The sequence below is a fragment of the Anarrhichthys ocellatus genome, unplaced genomic scaffold (genome assembly GCF_004355925.1).
Source record: "Anarrhichthys ocellatus isolate YVR2014 unplaced genomic scaffold, GSC_Weel_1.0 scaffold10, whole genome shotgun sequence".
Lineage (NCBI taxonomy): Eukaryota > Metazoa > Chordata > Actinopteri > Perciformes > Anarhichadidae > Anarrhichthys > Anarrhichthys ocellatus.
Window position 1 is genome coordinate 701,978 of NW_022280040.1, and position 16,356 is coordinate 718,333.

The window sequence follows — 16,356 nt, forward strand, 5'->3', positions numbered from 1 at the left end:
AACGCTTTTTTATCCAGGGAGTTTTCATTGAGAGCAAACCACTGTTCTGCTAGTGACGGAACATAAGCAAAACCATATCTTATTAGTTTTTACAGTCACATCTGTTTACATCTTTTCATAGACTTTATTGTTGTATTGTTATGCGTGTACTGTCATTGTTTATCTGTGCTCTGCTGCAAATGTCATTGCCCTCCAGAAGTGGCACCATTCCCCCCCACATTTATCCTGCTGGTCATTCTTTCTGGTCACAAACTGAGGATATCTGTATTTTGAATGGTTTGTAAATCAACCAAGAAACACAATTACATTATTCAATCTGTTTTATCTAAAAGCCACTTTCTCAATGGGTAAATGACATTTGAGTTTCTGTATGGGGCACATTTCTCACCATGCTGTTTATTCCAAACGGCTGTTTCTTCCAGGAAATTGCTAAATTACCAAGAAAAACACAACTGTGTGTATGAGTGACATGGCTCATCATGTCTTTTTTTCTTTTTCTTTTACAATATTTCTTCAATCCCAGCACTATAATAACATATTATCCAACACTACAAACTAATTTGGATGGTAAATATATAATTTCGCTGTGCAGCCTAAAAAGATAAATAAAATAAAAAGAAGAAAAAAGAAGAAAATGAAAAAACAAATCAGCACTGCGGGAAGTGTAAAATGTGATAACACATATTTGATTAAAGCTAAAGAAAAGACGATTGTCTTGAGACAGTCACATTAAAAAAGGAAACAAAAGAGACAATGTGTGCACAATGGCCATATTTCAACATAATGAAGATGTTTTTAATGTAAGCAGAGAGTGAACAAAGTAAATTAAGAAAGAGAAAAAAATCCACAATCTATTTGAGCCAGCAGAACTGATATGTGATATAGCCACAGATACGAAATACTCAGCTATTCTTGACCTTTGTGAAACTAGATGTGTGCGTGTGTGTGTGTGTGTGTGAAAAGTGAAGGGGGTAGGGGGCTGGTAAGATGATGAGTGCAGGTCAGGTGATATCATCATCATCATAAGCCAACAGAGATCTGGTTGTCATGGAGTGTGCATATATGCAAATGGGGGTAGGGAGGTTGTTGTCTGTGATTTTCCGGGAAAATATCTGTGCAAACTGTCACATATGGGGAATAATTTGGCACAAAAATCACATCCGTAACTGAATTTTAGTATTACAACAGGGTTTTGGTGAAGGGTTGAAGTTAGGTTGAGGGTTCGGCATGCAGTGCTTATAGCCATGGTTAAGTTAGGGTTGGCCTCCAGGGAATACATGAGTGCCTCTGTGTTGGTGTGTGTGAAAGGGGTGTTTTTTACAAGGGACTAATAAGTGCCATGGATGACCTTCTACGCTTACATGCACACAGCACTTGCGAGGCTGCAGAATTGGGAAATATATCAGCCACATAAAGAAATTGAGGGTGCAATGTCGTACGTGTTTGCTATGGAGCTACAATGACAAAAAGAAACTAAGAAATGTAATTGTGAATATTCTCAAATGACACACCTTTATTGAGCGAGACAACTCCCAAACACTTCCTACCGCGCACCACCTGAAGATGGCGCTCCGTATCCTTGTACGATGCCTATGCTGCGCGCGCACGGTGCGCGAGCGCGAGAGCGAGACAGAGAGCTGCTGTCTGCCTCCTCTCCAGCGGTGTTGCCTCCCCGTCGCTGCAGTGCTTTGCTGCTCTCCCGTCTCTCTCCATCTCTCTATCTTGCTTTCTTTCGCTCTCGCTTTCGTACCCAGCGCCTCGCCTCTTCCTCCTCCCGCCTACCTCCACATCCCGCCTCCTCCTCCTCCCTGCGGATGCCTCAGACTTGCACCCCCGTCCCATGATCCCGGCAAATGGTCGCCATCCCCGGCAACTCTGGACGCAGCGAAAAGGCGCACCGCTCCGTCGCGATCTGATCTGTGCACACTGCGGTTTGACTTGAGAGAGAGAGAGAGGCGGACCAGGGGCAGAAGGGAAACGAGGGGAAGCCGGACGCTGACAGTGGCCAGGATCACACTTCGGTAAGTCATCGCGTTATTTCCCCGCAGAGGTAGAAGGTGACAGGTCTTCAATCGCCCTGTGTTTGTGGCGCTCATTGTTCCAAAAAGTATAGCACCTAGTTTTGCAAAATCAAGAGATCTGAACATTACCTTTTTGTGCGTGGTGGGTGATTTGGGGAAACTGCTGGTTTGACAGTGATAACAAGCTCGCTGCGAAGTCCTATTAGAAACAAGAGTCCGACTGTGCTCAGATCACCCAACACACGGCAGATATTTGGCTCCATTTGACTGCTGACCCAAATTCACCATCGGTTGTGCGTAAAAGTGCTCGAGAGGTGTGTAAACAAAAGCGGTACGGTTGCTCTTGGTCGCCAGATGATGATTGTTTCCATTCACAAACAGAAGTTACATTGTTATATCTTTACAAAAAATATCTGTACATGATGTTATGGTATATGATTTGTCATAACCAAACAGGTGCCTCAGGTGTTATAGTTGCACTAATACTCATACATCTCATTGTCTGCTGATACCCACCAAGTTGTATGGAATTGCCTTTTGTCTGTAATGTGCTGGAGCATGAGAGGTGATACAAGGATAAGTATGGGTAAGACCATACCATTCCCACAACCATACTTGTACTTTGATCAGTAGACGTTTGCAGGACGAGGATTCTGCGCTGGCAATTTGTCAAGGGCGTACAATATATCCGGCTGATGATGTGGAGGAGAGGAGGAGGAGGAGGAGGGGGGCTGGGGCTGGGGCCGCTGCTGTTAGGCATGCTGTGGGTACATGTTCAGCCCATGTCAGCACTTGTGCAGGTGCATGATGGGCAGCAGAGGTACAGAGAGGGAAAGGGTATCATTATGCTCAGGTCAATATCACATTAATTCCTTTGTCTTTTGGTCCGTGTTGCTTCGAAACTGTGCAACTCTGGGTTGAGATTTATAGGTTGGGCCGCTTCCTTTGTGGCCAGGTAAGCAGCCGTGTAACAAGGAGAATACAATCCCTTCTTATTCCCCTCAAACTGACTTCTCGTGCAGGAAAAAGGACTAGTCACACGCCACGTCCTCCACAGACGACCACTGCTCAGTCTGTTTCAACCAGCACGTCATTCACTTTTCCTGGACTTTCAGCGTTGCCGGTACATCAGACGCCTTGCCCAAGAGCCACAGATCTTCAAGAACTTCAATAGATTTTTTTTATTGTTGAAGGATAAATAGCATTACAAAAGACCTATCACTGTGGGAACTGTCTCAACAGTTCTTGTGCAATCTCTGCCTCCTTCAGACACACACACACACACACACACACACACACACACACACACACACACACTCCAACCCCTCTCTAAATTTCCTAAAGATTAGCTTCTTTTATGTCCAGCGAATGTCTCCAGTGGGCATGAAAAGCCTCGTCCTTCATCGCGGACACAGATTAAGCTAATTCACACAGCAGCGCAGGCCTAATGCCTAATCACTATGCTGCGCCTGCAGAACAGAACAGTCTTTATACTGTGGTAGCCGAGAGAAGGGGAGAGAAAGACTAGGGGGGAAAGCTAGCCGCCGGTGCCTATTGATCGGACAGAGGGGCTATTGGCAGGCGTCCACAGGATGGAGTGCTGACGACCGTCCAAAGAGCTGCCTGGATGAGCTGGTAGTGCTGATGAAGGGAGGGAAGAGTTTGGATCATACTCTCTGAAGCAGAGCAGGGTCAGGGAGAATTTGGAAAATACTTTAACTGTTATGAAATGTATTTTCAATAGGGAGCGAAAGTGGGGTGTGGTTCGGTGTTGATGGTGTAACGGATCAAACACCATTCTGGGACTGTCAAACTTTGTCATTCGAGAATGTTTCACCATGCTGTAGGCCACTTCTTGACACGTGAAATGAGCAAAGACTGAGATCAAGAGAGGTTTGAACTCCCCTTCCAAAAGTCTGCTTTGATGTCTGGGTGCTTTGCCCAATTGTGTGCTGAAGGGATCGACATCGAAACCATCTTCCCAGGCTGAAAAGTAGCTCCGTTCAGCGTTTAGCATACGGTACGGTAACTGTGGTATAGTGACTTTGAGAATCGTAAAATATCCATGTCAGCAATGAAATTTGATCTTCCGATTTGATTATGTATATGATTTTATCATATACTTGATAACAAGACAGGGATCTTTCAGTCTGATGGGACCGTTTCCAATCCTTCTACTTTCACTTGTTCCAGGAATTGTCCATAATTCATGCGATATGTAAGACAGCTTAGTGAGCAGGGAGACTGTATCTCAACGAGCAAGTGAATGAATTTCTACCATGTCCAGGGATTCTTTTCGAGACAGAAACCTGACCTTTGACCTCAGTTTCCCCCCACTTTCTCACACTGTACATTTATCATTTTAACGTCGAAGATACACCCCACATCCCTGTTAGAATACATTTTGATTCATCAATGTTGAACAAATGACGGCACGGTCCGTCTTCCCAATAGCGGATTGTTTTCATTTGTTCGTGAGAACCTGAATATTGGGTTAGATGACTGTTTAAAATGCACTAACGTCTTTCCTCCAGGGAGCTATGAGGCCCATTGGCAAATATGGTACTTCTTTTGAGGTGTGACACAAGCCCAGAGGCAACATCTGATGCTGCTCATTTGTCAATATGAGTTGGAGAAAAAAAGGCCATAGTTATATTGACCGTGTTATCTTTTATTAGCGGTCTAGTTACTGGCTGATATGAAATTCAGCTCTATGTTATGACCTTTTCTCCTAAAACACACAAAAAGAGCTATTTTCTATAATGGAGACTTGTCCGTATGTGTTGTCCTTTACAACGAAGAAACAGAAACAGCCTATAGACAATGATAGAATATGAAACACCATCAAGAAGAATGAATGCTTTGCTTTTAACGCTTTGATGTCCTTGAGCTCCGTTATGAACTATATGTTGTTCATGTTGTCTTCCGTATACCTTCACTAGAATGCAGTGTGAATGGGTCTCAGGCAACTGGCTGACACTTGAACCATACTTGCCGATTGCATTGATAGCACATTCATGGACACAGGGGAGGTGCTAACTGACAGCTTCAGTGTGCTCATCAATCAGCCCGCCGTGATGCTTACGTCGGCGACTAGGTGCTTATGAGCTTGTTTAATGACATACAAAACACTGATGTGCCACTGCTAATGGACACTTTTACAATACCCCCATTACTGTGGGATTGTTACAAGATTACATACATGTTACGCACCATTAAACCTGTAATATTACTCTTCTTTCCCTCAAGGGTGCTGTCCAGTGCACTCAACATAGCTATCTTACGGGGATGTCCAGGTGATAGTCTAGATGTTGTACTTCTGTGCTCGAGTGTGTTCATGTGAGTCATGAAGTAGTCTTAAGTATCATTGCTTTCTTTACTGTTATTAACCAGAGTGAGAACAGTGATGCTGCACTGAGTTGGTCGATGAGCCTTTCTGATTTCTTATATTATACCCAGCAGCTTCAAAGTGAAATACTGGACTGTTTTTTAATTTATTTTAGCCCTTTATATCTACATAGGGAGGAGGTCCTCCACGGAGTACGGCCATGTTGCACCGCCATGATTCTACAGGAGCCCAGAACGGACAAATTACGGAATCAAACACTGGATCTAGAGAGAGCCTTTCACGCTTTTACGTCCAACGCGCTTGGACATAGGAAGGGGTATTCAGTTGGTTGCAATCTGCAGCCTCAATGCTAGATGCCACTAAATCCTACACACTGCCCCTTTAAGTACACATATGAGCAACCAGAACATCTTTTTTTTCCACCTTTGACCAGCAGACACAGCTGGTTGAGCATGATTGAAGTGGCTTCATGTCACCCACTCACTGTGGTGTATTTATTAGGGGATCTGTTCATTCAACCAAAAGGTCTGGAGTCAAGGCCTCATTTTTATCACTTGAGTGTCCTTGAGCAGGACACAGAATCCTGTGTCCTGCAGGTTAAAGGATGTCGGTTTGTTGCTGAGCTTTTGGCCTCTTTGCGAGGAAGGGGAAGCAATGACAAATGTTGGGGCGCGTCAGTTGAATAAGATACAGTTTAACAACAAGAAAATGGTCACCATGGGAATAGGACTTTTTAAGATAGCATAGACAGGCTTTCTGCTGATATGACTTGACCTCTTTTTTTCATGTTCCCAGCACCATTAGTGTATCCTCGGGATTCAGCTTTCTAACGTCTCCCTAAGTGTTTAATCTTCCTATCAGTAATCAATCACTGCAAAAGAAAGTAAGGAAAGAGAAGAAGAAAAGTTGTCCAGCTTTAACAATGCTTTGGATTTATGGCTCGATTTCCACTGATGCCACGTGTAGTAAAAATATATGGGCTCATAGTACTGGAAGGCAGTAAAAGATAAAACCAGTCACCAACTGCTGTGTATTGTATATTGTAGTGATAAATGAGAGCAGGACTTTGAGAAGCACAGCAGGAAGAAGACAGACAGAGAGAGGGAGAGAGAGAGATAGAGAGAGGTAGCGATGTGTCAGTGTTGGAATGAGTCCAGCAAGGCAGCAATATGTGCGTGTGTGTGTGTGTGTGTCTTAGAGCGACAGACATAGAGAGAGTAGTGTGTGCGGATGCCTACTAGTGTGTTTCTGCTGCCGATACTCCTCCCATCTTCTAATGAGCTCACTGCAGATGGGACTCCCTCTGTCAGCCCACTGCCATCCTCCTCTCCCTCCACTCCATTATCCACCCTCACTCCCTTCCGTCTTTAATGCAGGGGGAAACGAAGAAAGAAAGAAAAAGACAGAAAGGCAATAAATAATGTGATAAAAAAAAAAATGAAGAGAGAGGGGGGGTTAAGAATGCAGGTGGAATGAAGAGGGACTTCACAGGAAGGAGTAAAAAGATATGGGAGATGAGGTGAAAAGTGAAAGACAGATTGGAAAATGAAGAGCTATTGACAGAGCTTGTTGGGCAGTGAGATGTGTTTATAAGCAGTGATGAGAGGAAGAAGCAGGGAGTGCTGAGTGAGTGAGCAGGAATCATCAAAAGCAAGAAGTGACAGAAAGGTGTGAAGGAAAAAAAACCCAGCATGTGACGAAGAAACGGCACCATGCTATATTTACTAGTGTCAAAGATGAAAACGCTGCATATTAAAACCTAATGGTATGTGTTTAGTGCAGGCCCAACAGTGGGAGCAGTGCCTCTGTGTTTGCCTAGCCATGACATCACCTCTGTGCCCTCCACACTGTACTTGCTAAGCTGAATTAATAATTGGCTCAGCTAGTCAGGTCTGCCTGAGTTAATTGAGCATCAAAGAGAAGCCATAGCTGGAGCGCGGATCATCTAGATTTCCCTGGGCGAGTATGTAGCCCAGAGTTGGCTTGTGCATGTATGACTGTGGAAGTGGGCCCGTTTGTGCATGTGTGTGATTGTGATCTTTATTGGCCATTCATCATCAGAATTCACGAGTCCACAGGTCGGGAAGTCTACGTCTACCTGTTCGTTGCTCTTGCATGGGTTATTGGCTAAAACATCGAATCATGCTCCTTTTGCTCGCTGAGAGAGAGAGAGAGAGAGAGAGAGAGAGAGAGAGAGAGAGAGAGATACATATTGGCGTAATGACATGTTGCGTGGCAGGTAGCGCGGAGGAATATTGTTGTTGGCATTATGTACAATCTCTTTGCACAGCAACATAGTAGCTTTCTAACCGGTCAAGTGGGAAATAACATGTTTGATGGGATATGAACACCTGCGCCTGGATGTGTGTGTGTGTGTGTGTGTGTGACTGTGGGCAAGTGCGTTTATTTCTTGTCTGTTCTTTTAACCTGCACATCATTGCTTTTCTCTGTCAACACAGGGACACACAGTGTCATTGACGTGTAGCGCGTGAAATCAGCTCCAGCTCGTATCATCGTAACAGCAGAGTTACAGAGCCAGCCCCCTTTTCACACCTGCAGCTCTTGCGCGTGTGCGCCATCTGTAGGCAAGGGACATAATTAGCTGCTGCAATTTGGACTCGTGAATGTGAGTGCTACAACTGCAGCTTTTATTGATTGACACTTTAAGAATAGAAATCAAGTTTGAACCAATTTGAAGTGTCATCTATACTGATTCTGAAAAATTCAAATGCAACCCATGTAGCCTTATCTTCTGTTCTGTTCATTTGCTGTGCTGTAAGGCAGTTGCATTTGAAGTCACAGTAAAATCGTTATCATTATCCATGATTTTTCCATCTTACGTTGAAGAATAAATGCTTCCTTCATAGCTGGTTTGGTGTCATGGTTATCAGTCCAGCATGGTTCGCTAGTTTTCTCCATTTGCCGTCAGTGTTCGCGAAAAGAACATTAGCCTACATTAGAACATTAGTGTACAAGGCTTGCAATCGGTGAGACGGACGTGGCATATTATGAATAAAGCTGTTTTAATCCTAATTACCTGCAAGAAATGTATATAGTATTGATAATAATATATGTCATTTAAAGGGACAGTTCACCCCATAATCAAGATCTTGGGTAATCCTTGATCACGCACGCACACACACACTGGTGTTTCATCTTAAAAGCTTGAGGCCAGCCAAGTGGTATAAATGCCACACCTGATGCCTGCGGTCAGATCAGCGGACAGCCCATCAGCAGCACACACCGATCCTTATCAGCTGTGTATTGCTGTCGCTACTTCCACCTGTCAATCAAATGCTCCCTCACATCCACAGAAAAGGATTTAACGACAGCGACAGAAAGAGATAAGAATCAGACCAATAATAGATCGAGCCACCTTATTTTATTGGCCTGTGGGGTTTGTGTGCGTTTGTTTGTGTGTGAGAATGGATTCATGTGGATTTGTGTCCACCTCGATCAACCGAAGAAGAAAGAAGAAGAAGGTATAGTGGCAGAGAGTGACATCAGAGATCAGAAGCAGTGAAAGGAATAGGGCAACATGAGAGGAAGACGAGACAGAAGGTGAGAGGTGCTGCAAAATGGCAGCGCTACATGACATGCCGACTGAACTCGCAGCAACCACCTGTCGGACACAGACCACAGACTACAATTTGTAGGTGAGGATTTAGCTGCGAGTGTTATCAGCACGTCTGAAAGAAGAGGGGCAGCAGAAATAATGTTTTGACCGCAGGGCTTTTTATTAGGTTGTTTATTGATGTGTGTTGACACTGGAGAGGTACATCCTCGGCTCCCGCTGTCCACATTATTCGATTTCATTTCACAGTCCCTGAGCTAACAAAGCCAGGTTTTCTGTCTAGCTACACATTGTGCTTGTTCCGAGTAAAGCTTGTGTCAGTTTAAGCGGTATGCGCTCTACCCTAATATTCTGCATTTTTTTTTATTTTTTACTTATGCCCAGTTCCTCCTGAGGCATCCTTTGTTACACAGCACGCCTGACAACAAAATCCTTTCTTTTAACATAACGGCTTTTCTTTCTGTTGGGTGTTTTTCAGATTAAAATACAAGTGGAACTCCTGTGGACGGTTGTGCTGCAGAGAGCCACAGGAACATGAAGTTATTCAGGAATAAAGAATGATAAAGATGAAGGTGCATGTTTTGTTGTGAAGCTGGTGATGGACCATGAATTATATATAAAAGACATCAGGAAGAGGAATGATTCATGTTAAGATCTGTACGTAAGCATGCAGCGGATGCTGGTGGTACTTTGTAATGAAATCCAACACGCTGGATGATGGGTAAATATAGCATTTTTCTTACTTTATGCCCAGCAGTCTACTGTGAGGTGTCTGTGGGGAAAGCTTGTTTTTTGTAATCTGTTCCCCCAATTACAAGTGGTCCTTTTACATTACTAATATTATTTTGTCATTTTTACCTTTTAAAATGTGTTCAAATCTCTTACTGTGCCCCTTCCGCTTCTGTCTTGGGATGCTAAATATAACACAATGTGTTGTTTAACAGCCAACATCTGTGTATCACAGTCAAGATCACAATAAAACTGCATGCAATTCAAATGCATACTGTTGCTCGATTGTCAAGGGGACAATGACAATCCAACAGTATTCATTTGAGGCTATGAAATTAATTAAGTAATTTGAGTGCATAAATTACTGCATTAAGCACACTAGCAATTTGAAGGGTTGAATGACTATTTTAAAGGAATTATTTATCAATAACTCCCCTTGTAATTCTCTCTAGTTTGCAGTGGGGTGGCTTTAAATGGCAAACAGGAGAATACTATTCCTAAACCAACCATGGGTGCATCCCAAGTCTCTTAATTGCATCCACATTCACTCACTTGAGAGGAGAGGAAACGGGGAAATGTGCGTATGTCTTAAGTATTCCTTGTTTGTGTCTGTATTTATTGATATTCTGATCGTGAAGTCATTATTAAATGACCCAGAATATGATCGTGGTTTCTTTTGAACCTGGGAAGTATTTATCAGGCTAAATGTTTTGGGGAAAAAGATGTTACTCATATCAATCCCAACACTCACGATTATCAGCCTCACGTGGAGAATGGTAAATGGTGATGAGGAACAACTTCCGGTACAAGCGAGGATTGAGGGGCGAGGAAATGACAAATAAGAGACTTGGGATGTAGCTCATGTCTCCCGTCCCTACAGCTCTCCTGAAGCTGAGGATTCAGTGTCTTGCTCAAGTTGTTTGGAGGCTCAGTGGTCTACACACCTAAACCAGACTGCAGTAAAATAAACTCTGAAATCTTGTTCCCCCAAACTTTCTTCAAAATATGCAGAGTTTAATAGGGATGTAGAGAATTCTGACATTCTTTCTTAGCAATGGAAAATGCCCTGATTACTCATTTGGCTTCAGATTGCCTCATAAATAGCGTTCGATGTTACTCCTCCATCGTCTGTGATATCTCCTGCATGGTTATACTGTACAGATCCCAACAGTGGCAAGGATCTAGAGCTGCGCATTCATTTCACTCATCTGTCTTCTGTGGCTTGCATCTGCTATGTATAATTCATCAAGCAACTCTCTGTTGATATCCGCATATAAATTAACTCAGATATTGTGCAGCTCGTGAATTTCTAACGGCGTATGTACACAGTGGCACCACAGTAGTACATCAGCAGCTTTGCTGTCTCCCTTGCTTGAGAGAAACGGAGTGAAAAACATTTTGTGTTCTGGAATGTTTTCAATCATGAAATGGTTAAAAAAATAAAATAAAAAATGAAGAAAAGAAAATGTTGCCCAAAGGCTTTTTATGAAATGTTCTCGAAGCCTAGCCACCCCTCACTGTTTTGCGTACCAATTATGGCCGGAATCTGCTGGGTCTGTTGGAGATATGTGCGGTACTGTATCGTAGCAGCGGACAGCAAAAACAGAATAGGGCTGCCTTGGCATGCCAGTGTCATTACTGTTCGATGCTACAAGACTTGACAGAAGGCACGCTGACCAAGAGAAGATCAGAAGAGCGGAGGTGGTTTGATAGTTTTAACCAACAGCTAGACTCAGAGAGTGAGACTTCAAAAAAAACAGGTCTTGCTTGGGTTATTGACAATGCTTCATTTAAAGAAAGAAAATAAAGAAAAATGTAACAAAGTAATGGTGATCTGGTATTTTCTAATGCCATCTGGTCTTCTGTCGATGGCTTATCCAGATTGTGTCATACCTGCAATGCGTTACTTTGCTCAGTTTAAGGGTTAAGTTATATTTGCTGAAGGTGTTAAACACATTCTTAACAAATTGCTACAGTCATTTGCAAAGACAAGATACCCCTCGCTGTTGTTTAGGCCAATTAGGCTCGAAATCTGCCGGCTCTGGGCTTGTGCCAGAGATTTGTGGTGAAAGTCTTTATTTGTCAGAGAGAGGCCTATGAAAGGGATTGAGAAAAAAAAAAAGACTCGCAGATTCCCAGAAATGCACAGAAATCGCACAAATCCCACACAGACACACACACACACACACACACACACCATTTCTGTCACTCTCATCTCCCTTTCCCCCCCTTGCTTTCTCTCTGAAGACTGCAGATAGACAAGATGACACATATTCTAAAACCAAGAGACAAACAATTGATTACATATGCTAGAGTTGCAACAACAATCCACTTTGCAGCCAGGGAATTGTGCACACACTCACAGACACATAGACTGCAGGAAAGAATAAGCCATTGCCAGAAAACCGTGGAGGTGGGAGGGTTGACTTAGTATCTCCCTGCTGCACTGCTACCAGTTTGCTCATGTGATATTAATTCAACTAATTTGACCTGCACTCTAGACACGGAATGATATGTTTTCTCAGTGTGTCTCTGCAAAGCAACCTTTGGCTCAGAGACGTTTTTATACTGAAATGGACTATGCAGGTCTCTCCAATAGATGGAATAAAAGGATATTGATTTCACAGGCACAGCAAGCAAAGCTGGGGATTACATTTATTACAGGCAGGTTACCTTATCTTCACCCTTATTTCTGGTAGATGGTCAATATTAGAGTTCCCACATTCAAAAGGTCACATTTAAATTGCATAGTTGTGATTTTCTTTTTCTGTATGGCATTTACCATTTATGAATCCCATTGTGGTCTGGGTCAGGAATAGGTCTCATTATGTTCACTACCATTTTATTGCACCGCCCCTTCAGAAGGTCAGAGGTTAGACTTAGCTACAGGATGGTGTCCCATGAGCTGGGAGGCTCAGTGTCTTGATCAAACACACTTCAAATGTGTGAATATGTACTTTTTTGAGCGCTTGAACTCGCTTTTTTTTTCAGTTGGAAGAGCGACTCCCAATTCACCTGGATGCCTTTGTCTTTTACCTTTTCTCACATAGTACACCAAGTGTGTATTTATAAGGAAAATCTGTCTTCTTTACAAAATAAGAAATAAAAGTTATACTCATTTTTATTCTGCTGGGGTTAAAAATAAAAAAAAATGGAACACTGATTTGAACCTTTTCTTCACAGATGAATTAAAGTTTGTTGAACTGTTGAATAATGTGGGATCACAAGGTCTAATGAAACCAAAGGCACAGCGAGGTGTCTGACTTTGATCTTTTGGGGGTTCTTTGCCCGCTAGCACGGCAAACCTTAAGCTGTTATGACGGTGTGTGTGTGTGTGTGGTGGGGGGGGGGGTTAGATCCCGTCAAGTGTTTCAAAGCGTTACATCATCTCCACGTCTTCTACCAAGACAGTATTGCAACAAACCCTGTTTTAGAAGGAGTCAATTCCTCTCCCCCCATAGTGTGATTTTGATGGGTCAGTGAAGTTAATTTTGTGGACAAGACACATTTGATGCAACCACACACGTGGCGGTACAATGGAAGCACACAAATGTACACTTTTATGTTTTGTATACGGCGTAGGATGTTCTGCATGTCATGCTGTGCGGCGAATTGAATTTCCATCGGCGTTTAGTCAGGCAATGTTACTCTTTCTCCCATTATGGCACATTCTTTAAGACAACAGGAGACCAGAGTGAGCACAGAGGTCTCCACCAGGCCTCCCCAGCGGAGGCTCACCGCCCTCAGCTTCATGCCCAGCTGTGGACACTCTTTGTCGGCCGACTGGTGGGGGCTCAGTGGAGATGGCACCGTGCTGTGTCTGCCTCTTGCACATACTGTACGTGTGCACTTGTTGCACTCACACACATGCACACATACGGTGAATGTATCCCACTGCACCAGTTGATAAAACATACGTTTTATCAACTGTCTTGTTTTCCGTCTTGGTCCCATACGACACTGCAGGGTAAATCGAGGGTCAGCAGGTTACCAGCAAGAGTCCAGCAAGAGTCCAGGGTGCCATCGAGGTCCAGTTGTAACTTTTAGCTGGGTTGGTTGGTTGGTTGCTATGACAGCATAGAGATCACCGGCTCATTGCAGGGATAGAGCGATAATGGGCCAGTAGAAGGACTTTGAGAGGTGCACATCAAAGTACAGCAAGAAGTACTAATTCTTTTTGATCAATAATACACATATAGCTATTGTATGAAGTCGCAGTGCAAATGCAAGTGACTTTAGTTTAGACTGAGCAGAGCATGCTGTCATTCTGACATACAAAATGTATTTTTTTTTTCTAATTTTTGAGAAGTTATTTTAATATACCGGTATGTGTAATTCCCCTGGCTCGGCTGCTATCTATTTTTCATTTTCATTCATATTTATTTTTTACATTTATGAATTAATGTGACAAAGTCATGTATATACATTACAGATATTATTACAGCAATATCTCATTACCTGGAGGAGGGAACTGATCTATCATTAAAGCTGTTTAGGACCTGTTGAAGGGAACGTATGAATTTGAAATTACATTTTTTTTGTAGTAGCAGTCTGTCAGGGGATGCCATATGCCATGATATTATAACAGAGTGACCTGCTATTGCCCAAGTCTCTAAGCCAAACATGAGGTCAAAGCAAAATCAATAATGCCATTAAATGGCAAACTCTAAAGTGCGGTTCATAGTTGTGTGTGTTGTCTAGTATTTCTCTGTTGCCAAGCCGTGGACATGATGGGACAACAAGGCAAACAACAACAAGCAAAAAGCAAAAATTTGCTTCTTGATGTAAATTCATTCAGGTGTCTAAACTCCCTTAATGTTAAATAAACATAACTAACATCTTCCAGCCAAGGTAAATACTTAAATATTTATGACTGCAAAAACATCATCATGTTGTTAATCTTTGCTTTTGATTATTCCTGCTGCCTTTTACGACTGTGCGATGTTTTTCTGTAGTGTCTGGCAGTCATTTAGTCGGGGCATGTGGGTGTGATGCGGTGTGCATTCAAACGCAGAGGAAAAAGTAGTGTGATTTTCTCGAGACTTACAGAGTAGCTCCCACGAGTCTCTTCTTCTTCTTAATCTACTTCTTCCCCCGCGTCTTCTCCCTCTTCTTCTCCTCCGTGTTAAGGTGTTTTGCAACTGCAGTTTTGTCATGTTGACAAGAGAGAACAAAGAGAAGGACAAAGGGCTGAAAGGCAATCTGGATCACTCCCATCAACCAAACAGATTTCTGATGGTAGCTAGCCAATAATTACAAACCTATAGCTTTCTAATTTGCTGCAGACTTTGATTTATTCTTCCTCATATACACGTGTTCTTATGTATTAATATGTGGTAATTTATGTTTACTGCCATGTTATGACTGTATGACTTTATCTTGTCCTATCAAGCCCCATCATATGTTTTATGATAATGTGTCCCCACATTCCAGCAAGGCAGCATAAGGATAAAATGGCCGCCATAGCAACAGCTAAAGATGTGGATGCTTGGGTCTTGCATTGTCAATCATTACTTATAATTATATTTCATTGTTTGATAGTTCTACCCTTTCAGCTTTTTTACTTATTCATTTTCGAAGACACCCAGCTGTATGATGGCTTCTTGGTGAGCTACATTGGTGACCGAATAGATAATTGTGCGTTGCCCTTTTCTCTCACTTTCTGAAGCAAGCAATGTTTCTGTCGGTCTCTGTCCAATATATCACCCACACACGGGCAGTGGTAGAGGGCACAGTAGAGCCAGGAGGTTAACAACTCACCGACGTCCCATATGTCTCCTGCAGCAATAGCAGATACTAAAAGCCCGATCGCATCTCAGACGAACGGAGGGAAAGAAAGGAACAATATCCCGAATGCCTTTTTAATGAGTGACAACGGAGTAGCAGGGAATCGACTTGACACAGCATCTCTGAAAGTCACATTGCGAGCAGTACGCTCTGATCATTGCTCTGTTTTTTTAAATGCATTATTCCGACACAATGCATTGGATTTATAATGAATTGAATGTTCCGCCCCGTCTGTGTTTGTTTGTCTTTGTTTTCGTGGTAAGCGTGAGTCAGGCTTCAGCAGGAGACATCTCCTAACCTCGCTCGCTTTATTCAGATCAAGCAGAGCGCTCTATAGTCTGGATTTCAATTTTCAGGCATACGCGTGTGCATGTGCACATTCTGTACACACACACACACACACGCACACACACACACACACATACACACACACACACACACACACACAGTTAGACACTAACCAGCTGCCCCAAGGCCTTTTGGCTTGTGAAAAGGGACGGAGAGCTCGATTGTTTTCTCTGTGATTCAGTTATTACATAGAGATTAACACAGTGGAACTCTTCTGCGACACCCAAGGGCTTTGGACCCAGAGAGAGCACTGAATGGCTTTATCTTTCTCTCTCTCTCTCTCTCTCTCTCTGTCGGTAGCCCTATCTCCCTCTATTGCACTGACAAACACACACACACAAACTTGCTCATGATGTTCCGCACTTATTCAGGCATTGCCAAACAAACAGTTGCAATTATGGCTAACGCACACACACACAAACACAAACACGCACACACACTGCTCATGCATTTTTCTGGAGGAATGTGTTCAGTGGCTGATAAGGAGGAGAAAAGGACAACAGCATAGAACAGAAATGCCAGCGCAGCAACCGTCCCCCCCCCCCCCC

The 16,356-nt window shown here is 43.1% G+C and overlaps 1 protein-coding gene across 5 annotated transcripts in view; it reads left to right on the plus strand.

Moving 5' to 3' along the window:
• The first annotated feature begins 1,658 nt into the window (after positions 1–1,658).
• ctnnd2a (catenin (cadherin-associated protein), delta 2a) overlaps positions 1,659–16,356 on the plus strand; it is a 221,379-nt gene continuing 206,681 nt past the window's right edge. For 2 of the 5 annotated variants that reach the window (XM_031849928.1, XM_031849932.1), the window contains exon 1: positions 1,659–2,021. The gene's annotated coding sequence lies outside the window, so the exon portion shown is untranslated. The remainder of the gene's footprint in view (positions 2,022–16,356) is intronic. The other 3 variants (XM_031849930.1, XM_031849931.1, XM_031849929.1) reach the window with 2 other exon arrangements.